Source organism: Scylla paramamosain, chromosome 16 (genome assembly GCF_035594125.1).
Source record: "Scylla paramamosain isolate STU-SP2022 chromosome 16, ASM3559412v1, whole genome shotgun sequence".
Lineage (NCBI taxonomy): Eukaryota > Metazoa > Arthropoda > Malacostraca > Decapoda > Portunidae > Scylla > Scylla paramamosain.
The window spans coordinates 22,131,477-22,150,313 of record NC_087166.1 but is presented as its reverse complement, the minus strand read 5'-3'; the positions used below and the strand labels follow the sequence as shown (position 1 = coordinate 22,150,313).

Below are 18,837 nucleotides of genomic sequence, written 5' to 3'. Positions count from 1 at the left end.
ACCTTGAGGTTTGAAAATACTTCTTCTATACAGTTTTCGAGGTTTGGTTTTGAACTGTCTTCCTTAGAGATTAGCACCTTCAATGAACCTTTCTTTTCCCCATTTTGTGTCGTTCTTAACCACCGCACCTCTTGCCAAAAAAAATGAATGAATAAATAAATAAATAAAATTATATTTCCAATAATAACCATATCCATATACTTAACACTTATCCTTCAATTTTTGACTACCGCTTTGGACCCTTTTCTGGAACTGGCATCTCAGTGGACTTTTTCTTTTTTTATTGGATTTTTGTTGCCCTAGGCCAGTGTCCCTCTTACATAAAAAAAAAAAAAAGAAATACATTAAAGATAACTAAATGAATGAAAAGAGTGGTTATGAATAGATAATAAATATGCCTAACAAATTTTTTCTCTTTTTTCAGGTATGTGGGAACAACTCGAGATTTCCGGGGCTTTGTGAGTGAGTAATTAGTAATATTTCCTCCTTTATAAATGGGCCGGTCGTTGAACTTGTTGCCTTTGATATATAAAAGAATCTTTTTTTTTTATCTTTCAATTATTATTATTTTTTTTTTTTTCTTTTTTACTCCAGAGGAACATTAATGGCTTGCGTTGCTTAAGCTGTTCGTGATGTGTGTGTGTGTGTGTGTGTGTGTGTGTGTGTGTGTGTGTGTGTGTGTGTGTGTGTGTGCGCGCGCGAGCGTATCGGTGGATCAATTTGTAGATGACCAGTGTTAAGGATCCGTGGTGAAAACAGTAACACACACACACACACACACACACACACACACACACACACACACACACACACACACACACACACACCAATCACAGCACATAGAACAATCACAACAATAGTCTCACCACCACCACCACCACCACCACCACCAGATCACTTACGTACATATAACTTCGTAAACAAATGCATCAGGGGGAGTTATCACGTCGTAACTCGCGCCAAGACGGACGGAACTAATAAGAGCGGACGTCTGGCGGGGCGTAATGTATCGCTCCGCCACGCCACGCACCTAAAAATGATATTAATGTCCACGCCGACGGGATTATTGACGCTTTTTTCCCTCCCCGTCGCTATGAACAGTGCCGTAAACCCTCACGCGCCTATTACCTGTTAGGTGTTGTTGTTTATCGACGCTGGGAGGTTGTGATATCTAAATTGCTCCATTACCCGACACCTCTCTCTAATAAGGTTACGGTGTATTAATGGACGAGAGAGAGGAAGGGGAAGGTAAAGAGAGAGAGAGAGAGAGAGAGAGAGAGAGAGAGAGAGAGAGAGAGAGAGAGAGAGAGAGAGAGAGAGAGAGAGGGAAGGACCATGCACTCTTACTTAGGGAGGAGAAAGGCAGGGATTAGGGAAGAGGAAAGAGAAGATAGGCAGGCTAGGAAAAGAGTGAGGAGGGAGAAAAAGACAGACATTATGGAAGGAGAAAGAGGAGATAGACACGTTTGGGAAAAAAAAATGAGAAGGGAGAAGTAGGGAGGAGTTAGACAGAAGAGTAGAGATGATCAAGATACTCTAAATAAAGAAAGTAGTGAAAGAAAGAGGAGAAAGGATGCAGGGGGTTGGGAGAATTAGGAGAGAAGAGAAGTAGAGAGAGAGAGGAAGAAGGAAAGAGAGCAAAAAAAAGTGAAGCAGAAGAGTAGAAGCAACAGAGGAAACAAAGGAGGAGTTTAGTGAGAGAAAGAAAGAAAAAAAGAAGGAATGCTTGGAGAGAGGGAATAGGGAGAGAAGAATGGTAGAAAGAGAGAGATGGAAAGATGGAAAGAAAGCGAGGAGTAAAACAGAGGAATGATGATAATGAGAAAAAAAATAGAGGTCTGTATACTGTAAAAAAAATAAAAAAAAAGATAAGAAGATGAGGAAAAGAAGAGAAAAAGGTAGAAAAATAGAGAAAAAAGAGAGGTAGAAATAAGAAAACAAAGAAAAAAGAGAAGGGATGAAGCAACATATGGAATATAAGACTGAGAGAAAAGAATAAGGAAAAGAATGGAGGGAAAAGAAATGAGGGCAAAGGAAAAAGAAGATATTGAAAGAGGAATGCAAAAAGAAACGAAAAAAAGGAAAAGGAATGAATCAATTAAAAAAGACACATAACTAAAAAGAAAAGAATGGAGGAATGTAGGGAAAGAGAGAGAAAAAAAGTGGATGGAGAGAAAAACAGGACGGCATAGAAATAGTAAAAGAGAGAAGGAATAAAATGAAGAAAAGAAGAGAAAAGAACAGAAGAGAAATAAGAATCGAGGGATGGAGAGAGAGAGAGAGAGAGAGAGAGAGAGAGAGAGAGAGAGAGAGAGAGAGAGAGAGAGAGAGAGAGAGAGAGAGAGAGAGAGAGAACTTTCGGGTCACTTGTCATGAACTCAAAACAAAGCACACAGTCTTAATCTCTCGTATATTTACACATCTTGCACAGTTTGCTTAAGTTTCTTCTAATCCACGCCACTTGAGACTTCACAGATCCGCTGACAGCTTTGCCCTTTTCCTTATTATTGTGTAGTTGGGTTCATGGGCTGGTTTGCAAACTTTCTCTCTCTCTCTCTCTCTCTCTCTCTCTCTCTCTCTCTCTCTCTCTCTCTCTCTCTCTCTCTCTCTCTCTCTCTCTCTTGTGGCGGGGTTTCGTTGCTTTCCTCCGTTTGGTGACTCATTGTGGTGCAGAGAGTGAGTCACCCACTGTCACGGGAAGTCAGTCATCTCAGTTGCAAGTCAGTTACTTCTCCTCCAACTATTTATTTATTTATTTATCTATCTTTTTTTTTTTTTTTGTTAGTTTAGTGATTTTTTTTTTTTTATGTGCCAGGTTCACGATTTTTTTGTGTGTCAGTTGCATTATTTGTGTGTGTGTGTGTGTGTGTGTGTGTGTGTGTGTGTGTGTGTGCGCGCCAGGTCCATGATTTTTTTGTTTATTTATTTATTTATCTTATTTTTTTTTTTTTATGATTCAGTTCAATATTTTTTTTTCTGTGCCGGATCCACGATATTTTATTTTTTTTAATTCCATGATTTTTTTTTCTCTGTCAGGTCCACGATTTCTTTTTCCTTTTTTTTTCTTTTTCCTTTTTTTGTTCCAATTCCATTTTTTTTTTTTTCTTTCAGGTTCACGATTTTTTTCTCTTTTGTGCCAATTCCATTTTTTTTGTGCCGGGTCCACGATTTATTTATTTATTTATTTATTTATTTTTATTTATTATTTTTTTTTTGTGTGTGTCAATTCCATGATTTTTTTTTTTTTGTGTGTGTGTGTGCATGTGTGTGTGTGTGTCTGTGTGTGTGTGTGTGTTGGTTCCACGATTTTTCTTTGTGTTAGTTTCACATTTTTTTTTGTCAGTTTTTTTAATGGTACCTTCTGTTTACTCCCACAAATCAGTATGGTACTACTGTTTTCTTTTTCCTTTCTTAGTTTATGAGCCGCTGAGTAATTGTGGCCGTTTCCATTTTCTTTATTGATTTTATTAGGAAATATTAGGGAAGAACTTAATGTGATGAAAAATATGATTCATTCTACTATCGTTATTAGGGATATCTATAAAAGCTCTATTAGGGGAAAAAAATTAGGAAGATAATGATTTAATTTTTGTTATTTTGGAAGACAAAACACTGATGGGGCAAAACAGAATGACCGTAGACTTTATTTGTTCTGTATATAAATTTTGAGTCCCTTACTAATACGAACACCTTTTGCCAAGATTTAGAGCACTGTAATAAAAAAAAAAAGGCACACAAACACACACACACACACACACACACACACACACACACACACACACACACACACACACACACACACACACACACACACACACACACACACACACACACACACACACACACACAGACAGACAGACACGGAGTAATAAGGACAGAAAGACACAGAGACAAAGAATATACAGTTAATTTCATCTTCCCTTAATCACTAGACTACTTAGAAAATCCCAAAAGTTGCAGGCGATCAAGGAAACAATTACCTGGCAGTGAGGGAGGCTAGACACAGCGTCCCTGAGGGCAGAGCTGCGGCCCTTCAGAGAACCCACGCCACGTCCTGTCCGCCCCGGTGCTTCCTTCTTGGGCTTATTTACCGCAGAGTCGTAAAGTAAACAAGAGGGATTTTAACATGACACACGCAGGGCTGTCGTCGGGGCGAGAGAGAGAGAGAGAGAGAGAGAGAGAGAGAGAGAGAGAGAGAGAGAGAGAGAGAGAGAGAGAGAGAGAGAGAGAGAGAGAGAGAGAGAGAGAGAGAGAGAGAGAGATGGAGGTTGTGGCAAGGGAAGTAAGGGGCATGTGTGTGTGTGTGTGTGTGTGTGTGTGTGTGTGTGTGTGGGACTATTCTGAAAGACTTCTGCGCTGCACCTCCACCTAAACTCAAAAGACTTTAGTTGAAGTTCCACGGATTTTGAAGAGTTTCTTTTTTTTTTTATGATTCTAGTGACAGATTAAAAGGATTCCCATAACATTAGCAGACGAAACACTCTTGAGAACCCGGCTAATCCTGTCTGTGGCCTTTGAGAATAGTCATTGTGGGAGAGCAAGGCTTTTCGGAATAAGGACGTGTCTCCTCGTATTTTTTTTTTTCAATTTAAATAAGACCTATAAACTCCTGCACTCGAAAATGACATAAACTTAGTACAGTATTACAAAACAGATGAGCAATGTGGAGGTCAGTTGGCGTCACCCTACTTGAAGCTCATTTGAGGCGTGGCAGCCATGTTGGTCCACTCAAACACTCGTCTTCCCTCGTATATATCTTGCTACGTATCTGTTTTGACGCCTGCCTCTTGGGACTCCCTAGAGAGGATGTCCAGAGCAGAAGCCTCCACTTGCATTCTCTCTCTCTCTCTCTCTCTCTCTCTCTCTCTCTCTCTCTCTCTCTCTCTCTCTCTCTCTCTCTCTCTCTCTCTCTCTCTCTCTCTCTCTCTCTCTCTCATCTCCAGCTCCTCCCCGTAATTAAACTATCGCAGTCTCTAATGATCTAAATAAATCAAGCAAAATAATATCCTCAGGTCAAGAAACGATACTCGAGACGAATTTTTCTCGCTTTCCCCTTCAAGTTCCGTGGACGCGAATGTGTGGTGCTGAAAATGATGGACGGGGACGGGATGAAGTACAGCCGAGGTCATAAGTCAATAACCAACCTTCCGCGCTCAACTCTGCTGTGCTTTTTCTTCTCTCTGTCTTAAGTCCTCGGATCCGCTGGTAGTGTCCTTATAAATCCTGACTGTTGATCGATTTTTAGTAGATCAGAGGACGCAAGACTGAAGGAAGATGAGAGTGTGGGATTGTGACTGTTAACCCTCTGACTGCTAATGGTGCTTGTAATTTTATCTTAACGACTTCGGTCTGTTTTATTCATCAAAAAAAAAAAGATAAATAAATAAATAAAAATAAATGAATTAATTAATAAGTAATAATAATGAAATAAATAAATTAATTAATTAATAAATAAACTACAAACACTAAAAAACTTCACTACATAGATGACACCTTCTGGTGTGAGAGTAGTCTTCTAACATCCTCATTTAAACTTATACAAGACAATTATATCAAGCTGAGGAGGAAGAGCTGTAGGAGTCAAAGGGTCCACTAACTTGTGACCATGATTGTACATGACCGGATGAAGCGGATTTTTCCCTCCTTGGCATTTAACTGGGGGCTATGTTTTCCCCTCCCTCGGGACGGATCGTGGTATGGCATTTAGCTTTGTCTAATCTCTCCGCGGCCTGTCGGTGGAAACGGACTCTGGGTCATCGCATTCAGCTGTGTCTCGTCTCGTCGGAAAGCCGCGTAAGACTGCCTCTCATTTTGCCAGGGAAAAGTAAGTGAAATTTGCCACATGGACTTTAAGATCTAAGGCACTATTGCTATTCTGTTCTTTCAGTCTTTCGTCCCTTTCACTGGCGAATTCTTGAACTCTGCTTCTTTCTATTTCATTTATCTCTGTGTTTCAAAAGAAGAGTATCGAGATATCTCCGGCACCAAACTAGCTTCTGTTCTGTTGGGGTGTAGTAGTGTGGTGGACGAGACTGTCTCTTGCCACCACGGGCTAACGGGGCTAAGAGTGAATGGCGAGTGTGTGGTGCTCCGTCAGAGATATCGCGTGTGGGATTGCCTGCCTAGTATGTAAACAGATAGATAGATAGATAGATAGATAGAATTTACTTTATTCCGCAGCATCTTAAACATCCATATTAAATACAACTATACGAATACACACACACACACACACACACACACACACACACACACACACACACACACACACACACACACACACACACACACACACACAGCTGTAGTAGTATATTGACAGAAACAAATACTACGAAAAATTATAATCTCGTCTTGTGGAAAGGGTAATAGCTGAACCCAAACCAAGCATTAGAACATAAGAAAAACTAGAAGTAAACTCCACACAAAAATCTCAGTAAAAGCTAAAAGCAAAAGAATGTCAAAAAATTAAAACTCTTTACTCTCTTTTTTTTTTCTTAACATTAAAACCTCTTAGGAAGGATGATATATCTGCAACCAATGAATGCACCTGTGTTTGCCTCTCCTATTACTTAATTAACAGCGGGTGAACGTGGCTTTACTCTCCCACACGCTGGACGCCAAGCCACACACGGGCAACCAACACATAAAGCAATGTACATAATTATTTCATCAATACCAAACACTTACATCAATCGCTAATGAATAATGTGTATTGAAAACTTTAGCTATTCATTAATATTTTCACTCCATCTGCGTAATATGCAAATGTATGAAAATACGTATGTTTTTTATTTATTTATTTATTTTATTTATTATTTTTTTTTTTTTTAGCGAATTAACAAAGCAGATGTGTTGGTTTCATGCGTGACTGTAAATAGCGAAGCAATTATGAGTGTGCCTTTCAGATTATTGTTGTTGTTGTTGTTGTTGTTGTTGTTGTTGTTGTTGTTGATGATATTGTTGCCTCTACTACTACTACTACTGCTACTACTACTACTACTAGTTGTTGTTGATGTTGTTGCTGATGTTGCTGATATTGTTGCCTCTACTACTACTATTACTACTACTACTACTACTACTACTACTACTACTACTACTACTACCATCCCCTACCCCTGACAACTGTAATAATGATGACTAGTGGTGAACGGAAATGAGTAACAATGAGTGGTGGTGAATGATAAGTGGTGATGAGTACTGATAAGGTCAATGGTGACAATGAATGGTGGTGATGGTGATGATGAGTACTGAAAATAATGAATTGTGAATGGTGATGAGTGGTGATGATACTAATAAAATGAATGGTGACTAAAGGGTTAACGGTGATGATAATGAACAGTGACGGTGATAATGAACGGTGGTGGTGATGAGTGGTGGTGAGAATGATACACCGCCATCGTTCAGTGAGGCTGTTTTATTGTGGTAATTTGTATCGGATATTCCAATTAATAAATAGATTAATTAATTAGTTTTGCGTGTATGTGAAAGGGAAGGTAATGGCGGTGGTGGTGGTGGTGGTGGTGGTGGTGGTGGTGATCATAATATGTGTGTGTGTGTGTGTGTAATGAATTAACTTCGCCTTTCATTTTCTTTCGTTCTTCATTCCGTTTTTCGTTATTCCTCTTGTTTATTTTATTTATTTTTTTTATTTTACTTCCTCTTTTTTTATTTTGTCTTCATTTTTTATTCTTCTGATTCATTCTCTCGTTCGTCCTTGCCCCATTCTCTCTCTCTCTCTCTCTCTCTCTCTCTCTCTCTCTCTCTCTCTCTCTCTCTCTCTCTCTCTCTCTCTCTCTCTCTCTCTCTCTCTCTCTCTCTCTCTCTCTCTCTCTCTCTCTCTCTCTCTCTCTCTCTGCTGCTCCTACATATTTTCTCTTCCCCTCAATTAGACATTGACAGACAGATATCCACTCACTCACTCACTCACTCAGTCTCACTCAGTCTCACTCACTCACTCAGTCTCACCTGCGTCTCACTTTCAACAAACAATTATGTATTTTTTGATTGAGCAACGCTTTCATATTTTCCTCCATTTTAGATTTTTTTTTCTTTTATGTAGTCAAAGGTGTTTTCGAGAGATTTTCATTTTTTTTTTGTTTTACTTGCGTACTGTAATTATTGTTATGCTTTTTTTCCCAGTGAGAGATTGATACTCTGGTCGTTTCTTTTTTTCTTTTTTTTTCCTTCATTATTGACAGTGGAAATGCTTTTATTAATTGAGTTTTGGTCTTAACTAAGCAATGTTTTTGTAGTGTCCTCTACGATACTTTTCTTTGTTATTATTTTCTACTCTTATTTATTGGCTTGTTTTCAATGTCATTTTCGTAGATTTTAAGCTACAAATGTCTTTGTTTTCCGCCACAGAAAATCACAACACTTATTTGTAAATTTCTAAGTATTGAAGTCGTTGCGTTTTCATTTTTTTTAGTGATAATATTAATATCATACTCTTGTTTTTTTTTTTTTCAATTTGTTACTTTTCGTTATCCTGAATGAATAAAGAGCGTATGGTTATTTCCACTTATTTGGCTTATTGTTTTCCTTATCCAGAATTAGCAAAGTACGTACAGTTCTTTCCACATCTGAATTTTTTTTATCTTACATCTGTTCCCGTTCCTCTCTCTCTCTCTCTCTCTCTCTCTCTCTCTCTCTCTCTCTCTCTCTCTCTCTCTCTCTCTCTCTCTCTCTCTCTCTCTCTCTCTCTCTCTCTCTCTCTCTGGAGGAAAATAGTAGCATTGAGAGTGTTTTATCTTTAGTATCACACACACTCTTCCTGGCGTCCCTCAGCATCCTTCTCTTATTCCTCCAGTCCTTCCGTTCCCATCCCATCCTTCTGTGTCGTCTATGCTCTTTCCTTTGTCCCATTTCGTCATGCTACGCTGTTTCTTTCCTCTTCTCCTTTTGTCCTTATCTTTTTTCACCTTTTCCTATTCGTATCTTCATAATCCTTTTCCACATTTCGTTTCTCTCTTTTCAGTTTTCTTTCTCTTCTTTCTTCATCTGTTTGAGCCTTTCCTTATCACTCTTCTCTTTTTCTTTCTCCCTTTTTTGGTTTATCCGCTTTTGTTCTTCATTCCTTATCCTGTCTCTTCTTTCGTTTCCTACCAACTTTAGGTTCCTGGCTGACCACACACTGTCAGGCATCGGCAGCGTGATCGACATTGTGTGTGTGTGTGTGTGTGTGTGTGTGTGTGTGTGTGTGTGTGTGTACTGATGGTAGTAACAACACGGCAGCGGAGGGCAGTCTCATGAGCTAGTCAACGCTGAGTGGCCAAACTCATGATATCCTGCCACCGCCGCGGCTGTCACAGTGCTAACTTCACTCCACGGGGCGATAACTCTGTCCGCTGCGTGAAGACATGAATGGTGAAAGCTGGATCATTCTACACATCAGAGAGGTGTTATCGCCATTTACATGCTGGGGGTGTTACTCCGCTGTTTACCGCCACGCTCACGAACTATATTGGCGAGCTCACTGTCCTCTGGCGGCGAGTTTTTGAACCATCAGCCATGTGTTACTTGTGAAGCAGGTCGTTTATATTATTTCTGAGCCATTAATGATGGTAGGTAATTATTAGCGGGGCAGCTCGTGCGTGTGTATGTGTGTGTGTGTGTGTGTGTGTGTGTGTGTGTGTGTGTGTGTGTGTGTGTGTGTGTGTGTGTGTGTGTGTAAGTGAAAGCCTCCTGACGCTCCTGTAACCCTAGCCGGCGCCACATGGCCGAGTTGTTGCGGCGCAATAACTCAGTATTAATGAGCACCGTTCAGCCTCCAGCCTTCCCTCCGTCAATAGCGGCGTGTCCCTCAGCGAGACGCAAGCCGGCACGAAGCGCAGCCATCCAATACGCGCTAAAGACTTGAGCAGCGAGGCGCGGAGGAGTGCGTGGCGCCGTCTGCCTCCGCCAGACGTTAATCACATGACACAGGCGGCCCTACGCTCTGCCCGCCCGCTGCAGGACGCATCCTGGTGCTGCTTACACTCCCCACCTTGCCCCCTCGCCCCGGCTGCCTCTCAGTTTAATCCGCATGTGACACATTGCTCCCCCGCATGCACGCGTCGTGCCGCTTAAAGAGGACCGCGATGAGCTCTGACTCGTGAATATATTACAAGGCAGATTAAAAAGTCTTCATGCACACAAACTTGTGTTTAAAGTCTTTTCACTTTTGTCATGACATGTTTACCTTTTTGTACAAGGCGAGGGAGGGACTGAGTCAACAGTCGTGTTACCAATGCGGTGAGGACGTCATCATGTCAACACAGCTGCTGCCAGGGAGCCACACCACCCAGGGCCACGTGGACCAGACGCAGCCACGCCCGCCTCGCCCCACACCCATCTCGCCACACGCCCATCTCGCTACACGTCCATCTCGCTACACGTCCATCTCCCCACACGCCCGCCTCGCCCCACGCCCGTCCTCCCCCACGCCCGTTTCGCCACACGCCCATCTCGCCACACGCCCATTCCCACGCCCGACTCACCCCACATCCGTCCCCCCATACGCCCGTCCCGCCACACGCCCACCTCGCCACACGCCCATCTCCAAGCCCGCCTCGCCCCACACCCGTCCCGCCACACGCCCGCCCTGCCACACGCCCACCTCCCTCCACCCCCGCCTCGCCCCACACCCGTCCCGTCACACGCCCGCCTTACCACACGCTCGCGTCACCATAGGAGTCTCTCAGAAGACGCTCGGCGCTCGGCGCGTGGTGCGGGAGCAAGACGCACCAAATAATGGACTCCACGTCGGCTCACTGGTAAAGTCCTCATTTTAAAGACTAAAGGCCACGTGTTCGAATCGCGCTGTGTGCTTGAATCATCACAGAGCAAGACCATTACAACCAATAATTACACATCAGGAAAAAACAAAGCTGAACAATCACACAAACAGCTTTAAAAGTTACGAGTCATTTTCTAAACGCGGCTGCACAACAACGAAAAAAGAAAAAATAAATAAAATTGCACAAACATTTTTTTTTTTTTTTCTGTCCCCTAGGCGTCGGGTGTCCTCCCTCAGTCGGTCCGTTTTTCACCGCCGGCCCGTAATGGACCTGCGAGAGACCTTTATGTCGCCGGCAGCTCTTTCTTGAGGAGCGGCGGGGCGGCCTTATTTAGCGCCGCCCTAGACGCCGCCTGCCGCCTCTCGCCTCCCGTCCCGCGTCTGAAGGCTCTCCGCCCTGACCTGCCGCTGCGGACACACACACACACACACACACACACACACACACACACACACACACACACACACACACACACACACCAGGGCTGGATCCTTGTACATGCACTGCTACTTTATGTGGAGTTTATGAATTGGATTGTATTGGCATATAGACCTGAAGTGCTTGAAACGCGCCAATTACTGTCAATTGGAATCAAATACATTATTTTGAAATTATTAGGGTATTGAATTCTGAAATGGAATTAATATACCGTAAAACATTAAAATGCTAATATATTAATTGCTTTTATAATTATTCAATGTACGAGTATAACAAGGAAAATAAAAAAATAAAAAATGAAAAAAAACTGCAGCATGAACTGTATGAGGAATGTATTTATTCGCAATAAAACGGATAACACCAGTTTATAGTTATGAGCAATATTACTTGTACAAAAGTAGCAAATTAATTGTAATGTAGAATTTTTATTTCCTGAAATCATATTTAGCTAAACAGTATTTCAGTCAAAGATAAGACATTTTTTTCCACATAACATTAGAACATAACATAACACATAACAAAGAACATTATTTAAGTAACTCGTGAGGCATCTGCTCCTGTGTTGCTGTTCTGTGCTGGAGGCTGTGGAGTGCTCAACAAATTAAAATGAGTTATTCCTCTTTTATCACATCCACTTTTAAGTATATAACGTTTTACCCAGCGAGATCTAAGATCTGTAGCTTTGCTGAAGAAAGAAGAACACTTGTGTTGTACACAGCGCTTACTGTTAGTACTGGACTTCACTAAACAGAAAAAAAAATGCCTGTGCTTGAAACATTTCCTCGTACTTGTACTGTGCCTTAGTACAGTAGCCTGAACCTGGACCCAAGGCTGGCACACACACACACACACACACACACACACACACACACACACACACACACACACACACACACACACACACACACACACACACACACTAAAACAGAGAGAGAGAGAGAGAGAGAGAGAGAGAGAGAGAGAGAGAGAGAGAGAGAGAGAGAGAGAGAGAGAGATAATAATAATCACTATGCTTTAGTCCAGCATGTAATACTGAAGACGTAGGTCATCTCTCTCTCTCTCCTCTCTCTCTCTCTCTCTCTCTCTCTCTCTCTCTCTCTCTCTCTCTCTCTCTCACTCTCTCTCTCTCTCTCATCTCTCTCTCTCTCTCGTAGTACGACACAGGTCACTGTGTCATTCACCCCTTCACTGTACACTAATATTCGTAGCAAATTTATATTGTGTCTCAACGTGGACTGCTGGCGCTTGGCTACGGCACAGGTGAAAGACCCGTATTGAGAAACAGTTTGCTCTCTCACCACGATCGTTTTCGAAGGTCACGGAGATGATAAGCCTGGTTCTCAAGGACGTTTTTCCTGTTAAAAACGTAGAAATATTGTTAATTTGGCACTAGAGGCATCAGTTGGAGCCCTTTGAAAGAAGGCAACTTGCGGCCAAAAACGTTTCAGAATATGGTCACAAAAATCGTGGCCTTGTGCCGAGTTACCGATGCCTGGGTAAGGTTTGAGTTGATTAGAGGCTACACTCCTGGGACAGCACAACAACAACAGACGCTGCAACAACAACAGTAATGATGGCAGTGTTCCGGCCATCACTGCCACTGAATAGGTAAACAACAACAACAACAAAGAGGAGGTTTAGCAGGACAACAACAACAACAACAATAATAATAATAATAATAACAACAGCAGCAGCAGCAGCACCAGCACCAGCAGCAGCAGCAACAGCAGCAACAACAACAACAACAACAATAACAACAACAATAACAACAACAACAACAACAAAAACAACAACAACAAGTTCGGGGTCCCACACTGAGACATGAGCATAACAAAGACAGGAAGGAAGCATATGGTGTGTTTACTGATGGAGTGAAGGCAAACAGACACCCAGAGCGCCTCGTCGCCTCCTTACCCGTGACTCACCCGCAGCCGCCTTGCTCACTCTCACAAATCCTTCCTGACAATACAGAAATTAACCAACATTCTCGAAATGTTTTTATGTATTTTTTTTTCCTTTTGTTTTACTCGATTTGAAATACTGAGACTAATTTTCAAGTTCATTGCCTCAGTATTATATTTTTTTTTTCATTCTTTTTTTTTAGCCTTCTCGAATCACTAACTAAAAAAAAAAACATACATTTTTTTATTATTATACAGCCTAAGCCAAAACTCCTCCCCTTTCCATCTAATTTGACGTTGCTTGAAGGACTAACAAGACTGACATTCTGAAGTTTACAGCCTTAATCTCCTCCTTGTACCAGACAGACTCCGTGCATCACTAAACCCGGAGCACTTTGACGTAATCCAGTCAAGATACACACGTAAGAGTCTCGCATGGACGCACACTTCCCGTCGTAACTCTTGGCGTGCGTTGCTCTCAATATTTTTTCCCTCGCTCCGGCTTTGCGTGCAGCCCTTGGAATCAGGCCGTGAGTCAAGGCATCCTGGCACCAAATGTTTTCATAAATTCCGGGAGCCGTGTTTTGCCGGGGACAGATGGCGCTCCCCGACCCTCCACCGAGACATTGGTAGTTACAGTCACTCGGTATTGTCGCTCCCAGCTGTGCCTGACTTCCCGACCAGACCACCCGACCAGGTGTCCCTCCACCTCTACCTGGCTCTCCACCACCATCACTACTCAGTCCCCACGCACCTTGAATTCATCCATCCATCCATTCTCCATTACTTCATCCGCCAGCATCCCAGCATCTTTTACGAGAGCATATATTCACCCTTATTCTATCCAGCTTATTAAAACAAGATTTAACCAGTATCCCTCTCCACCTGTCCTTCCCACGCATCACTAATCCATCTATCTGCTGTTTCATTCATCAACGTCCCAGTTTTCTTTTGTTTGAATTTTGCACATTTTATGAGATTTGTATGTGTATTTGTTCCTATTTTATTCATCTTCCTAACGCAAAAGTTGACCTGTATTTCTGTCCACCTGTCCCTGCCACACACCTCCGATACATCCACCTGCCTCCATCATTGCATCCACAGCATCCCAGCTTTGTTTTGTTTTTATTTTATTGTATTCTACTGGTGTATTCTATCCTATATTTTATTCATTTTATTTCATTCCATCCTGTTCTATACTTTATATCGTATTCTCTTTTCTGTTTCATTCCACTCGTCCTCTCTCCATACCGCACCAACCTTCCCTTCCCTCCCCTCACTTTCTTTCTCTCCCCCACACCAACCTTCCCCTCCCTATCCGCACTTTCCTCTCCTCCTCTCCCCCACCCCACTTCACTTCCCGCCATGTTCGCCTCACCCTATCCGCTATCTAATCCACCCTTCCACTCCAAGGTACTTAGCCTTTCCACCTGCCTTCCATCTCCAGTACTCTGCCACCTCATCCAAGCCACCCAAATAACTCACGTCATCATCACCGCCTCTATCACCTCTTCCTCCTCCTGCACGCCAGCTATAAATCAAACCATTGCCTTTTATCATCTTCTCCTACAGGTTGTTCTTCACCTAATAGTCTGAGTCTCTCTCTGTTTTATCATCTCTCTCATCTTCGTTTCTCTGTACCAGTAGATTTGTGTCTTTTCTCTCTCCTCTAGGTGGTTTAATGCTTTGGATGTTTGTGTTGTGTTTTGTCATGGACTCTCTGTGTGTCTGTCTGTCTGTCTGTCTGTCTGTCTGTGTGTGTATGTATGTCTGTCTGTCTGTCTGTCTTTGTGGTTGTCTCTCATGTAATTTCTTTGACTCTCTCTCTCTCTCTCTCTCTCTCTCTCTCTCTCTCTCTCTCTCTCTCTCTCTCTCTCTCTCTCTCTCTCTCTCTCTCTCTCTCTCTCTCTCTCTCTCTCTCTCTCTCTCTCTCTCTCATACCTTTAAACCACCAAAACTTATAAGGGACGCAACAAAATTCAGTCAGTAAAGCACGCCTGATGAATATCGCAGCAATACAAGGACAGCCGTGCAACACTGACCTTTATCTTTACGGCCACAGGACAACAGTGGCAGCATAGCATGACCTTCAATCCTCTCTGCATTATGCAAGCGTCAATATTAATCCAGTTTTTTTTATGTAAGAGGAGCACCGGCCAAGGGCAACAAAAGAAAAAAAAAATGGGAACAAAAGGACCACTAGAGTGCCAGTCGCAAAAACAGGTCAAGAATGTTATCCGAATTTAGAGGATAAGTGTCTTGAAACCTTCCTTTTGAAAGAGTTCAAGTCATAGGAAGGAGAAAATAAAGAAGCAGGCAGAGAGTTCCAGAATTTGCCAGAAAAAAAGGGATGAATGATTGAGAATACTGGTTAATTCTTGCTCTAAAGAGGTGGATAGAATAGGGGTGAGAGAAAGTAGGAAGTCTTGTGCAGCGAGCGGCGGGAGAAGAGAGACATGCAGTTATCAAGATCAGAAGACCAGTTAGCGTGAAAAAGCGATAGAAGATAGCAAGAGATGCAACACTGCGGCGATGAGAGAGTGGCTGAAGACAGTCAGTCAGAGAAGAGGAATTGATAAGACGAAAAGACTTTCATTCCACATTGTGTGGAAGAGCGGTATGAGTGGAAGCGACTACCTAGCATTAACTCTTTCACTACTAGACTTTTCTTCTATAACTTATCACTTTTAAAAGCGTTTTTTGTACAGAAGCTCTTTAGTGGTTACGTAGCACGAAAGGTAAAATTAAATCCCTGCATTATACAAGCGTTCATATTAACCAAAGCTAATCTAATGGAAGCAATTCTCCACTTCCATTCAACTTTCCTCTGTTAGATTTTTTTTTTTTTTTTTCATTTCTAAGCACTTATTTTTGTACTGAAGTGTCTTGAATGCTTATATGGTTTTAAAAAAATCAAATTTCTATTTCCCATTTTCTGTATACGTGTAAACATTTTCAATAGGGCTGTGAATGATAACAAAGGACTGTACCTGTACACTAAATAAAAGCACTGTCTTCCCATTCTTTGTCTCCCATCCAGCAACTTAGACTGAACATCAGGAAGAAAATGTTACGTCACTTCGATCTTCAAATTATCACTCGTGTCCTCACTGTCTCCAGATTAACAGCGCTGGTAGTCCTTTTGTTCCTGCAAGTCCTGATTACCTCCCTTCGTATATAGAAAGGAAACAGAACAGTAACGATTTTCTTTCGTCCTTCCTTCTAATCCTTAATTGTGCAGGAAGTGAAAAGGAAAGCGAAAGAACAGTAAGCATTTTCTCTCGTCACTCTACCCTCCTAACCCTCAATTGTGTGGGCGGTGCTGCCTCCCACACATATGCACGCACATGAGAGCTGAACACGGTCACTGGGCGATACTGGCATCCACTGACTGATAGACTCATGCCTGTATCAAAACGTGCAGCAAATCGTATTCATAGCAGAAACTTTATTCTTCACTCATCGACTGGTAAACTCATTCCCGTATTGTATTCAAACTTGCAGCATCCTTGTATCTTATCGTTACCATAACCTCTATCCGTAAGATCATCGTACACATACATTAACAAACATTCCGACATCTTACAAACCAATATGAGTTCTGATATGAAGACACTTAAACCAATTTGCCTCACCATTAAAAAAACAAGAGAGACAGAGACAGTGAGTGTTGTCTTGCTGGCGTGGACCCGGGAAACAAAACCACCCAAGGAACCACGGCACCGGGCAGTGTATTAGAGGCGACACGTCACTGAATATTTTAAGTAAGAGGTGCTCTGGTTAAGGGCAACAAAAGATCGGGAAAAAAAAAAAGAAAAGGCCCACTGAAGATGCCAGTTCCCAAAGAGTAATCGAAAGGGTTGCCCAGAATTATGAAAAGTGTCTTGAAATCTTCCCTGTGAAAGAGTTCAAGTCATAGGAAATATAGAAGCTTGCAGGGAGTTTCAGGCAGCATGTTGTATCAGGCAGCTGGCGTCAGGAGTTCTGGGTGAAGGGCGTTGAGAGAGAGAGAGAGAGAGAGAGAGCGTTGAAGAGCAGGAGGAGGAGGACAGATAAGATGAAAGGTCTGAGGAGGAACAAAATCTTATCAATAAGTATAAACACAGCTTAAGAAGACGAAATCACCAATAAAAAGACGGTCAGTCCATTATGTATTTTAGTGACAACGTATGAGAAAACTTCACTTCTTTATCTGTTTACCTGTCTATCTACCTATCTGTCTCTCTCTCTCTACCTGTCTATCTACCTATCTACCTATTATATCTACCAGTCTATTTACCTATCAAAATATCTAACTAACTATCTATTTCATCTATCTACCCATGAACTTATCTATATATCTATCTATCTATCTATCTATATACCTATCTATTTATATATCTATCTGCCCGGGCCGTGATGAGGTGCTGGGTCAAGGGCGATGCGTCACACACACTCAGCGCTGGTGACGTATAAGCGAATTACTTCCTGGTGGGGTCGCGGCCGAGCACTTGAACAGGCGGGTGCGGCTAACTTTGTTTATCAGTGGTGGAGACGCCGAAGGAAGGAGAGGAGGGGAAGGAAGGTAAGAAGGTATTGTCAGAAGAGGAGGATCATGTAAAAGGAAGAAAAACAGGAGATGGAGAAGGTACAGGAGACGAATAACCGAAGGAAGAGGACGGACGAAGAGGAGGAGGAGGAGGAGGAGAAGGAGAATTGATCTGATTGATTGACTGGTTAAATTTAAGGTCACATGACGCTGTTGGAGGAGGAGCAGAGAGAGAGAGAGAGAGAGAGAGAGAGGGAGAGGTTGGGGGAAGGAAAGAAGACAGATAATATGGTAATCCTGAGGAGCCACAGAATTTTAACCAATAGACACAAACCATGAAAACAAAATCTCCCTTGAAAATTCAGTCCCGGATGACAAAACCTCTCCTCATCAGTGTATCTATCTATCTACCTGTCTATCTATCTATCTATCTATCTATCTATATGTCTGTCTGCCTGTCTGTCTGTCTCATCATATATCTATCAGTCTATCGATCTTCATGTATTAGTTCTTTGCCTCTGTATTGATACGTACGTTTGTTAATTTCATACCGTATTCATTTACATGCATTTGTGTATCTCATTCCCTTTACATGTGTGTGTGTGTGTGTGTGTGTGTGTGTGTGTGTCTAAAGCGGAAGTGTGTAGCTGGTAATTCCTCCCAACCCTTCCCCCTCTCTCTCTCTCTCTCTCTCTCTCTCTCTCTCTCTCTCTCTCTCTCTCTCTCTCTCTCTCTCTCTCTCTCTCGATATTAATGATAATGAGGGATTAATTATTTTGTTTTATTTATTTTTTTTTTCATTTATTTATTTAATCTTTTTGAGGAAGCGTTCTTACATAGGTCACTTTCATATTTATTCTCTATAGAAACTCAGTGACATTTCCCCACGCAGCAAGCAACAATGGAGAGTTGTTTTCCTACTATTACTGTCTGTGATTTTTTTTCCCTGTGTGTGTGTGATAAGTGAGGAGATAAATTGTGATCTTGTATGTCTCAGTGTATGTTTGCTTTAGTTATTGAGCTCTATTTTTCGAATGCTTGATTTCCTACACTTCCTGCCGCCTCGCCTCGATAGCCTGTCTCTGCCCGCATGTGTGTGTGTGTGTAATAATAATAATAATAATAATAATAATTAATAATAATAATAATAATAATAATAATAATAATGATAAACAGTTTATTATTCAGGCAG

General features: G+C 41.9%; 1 long non-coding RNA gene across 1 annotated transcript in view; it reads left to right on the top strand.

The window, feature by feature from the left end:
- The first annotated feature begins 5,735 nt into the window (after positions 1 to 5,735).
- Positions 5,736 to 18,837, top strand: part of LOC135108142 (uncharacterized) — a 111,942-nt gene continuing 98,840 nt past the window's right edge. The window contains exon 1 of the long non-coding RNA XR_010272159.1: positions 5,736 to 5,824. This is a non-coding gene — a long non-coding RNA (uncharacterized LOC135108142). The remainder of the gene's footprint in view (positions 5,825 to 18,837) is intronic.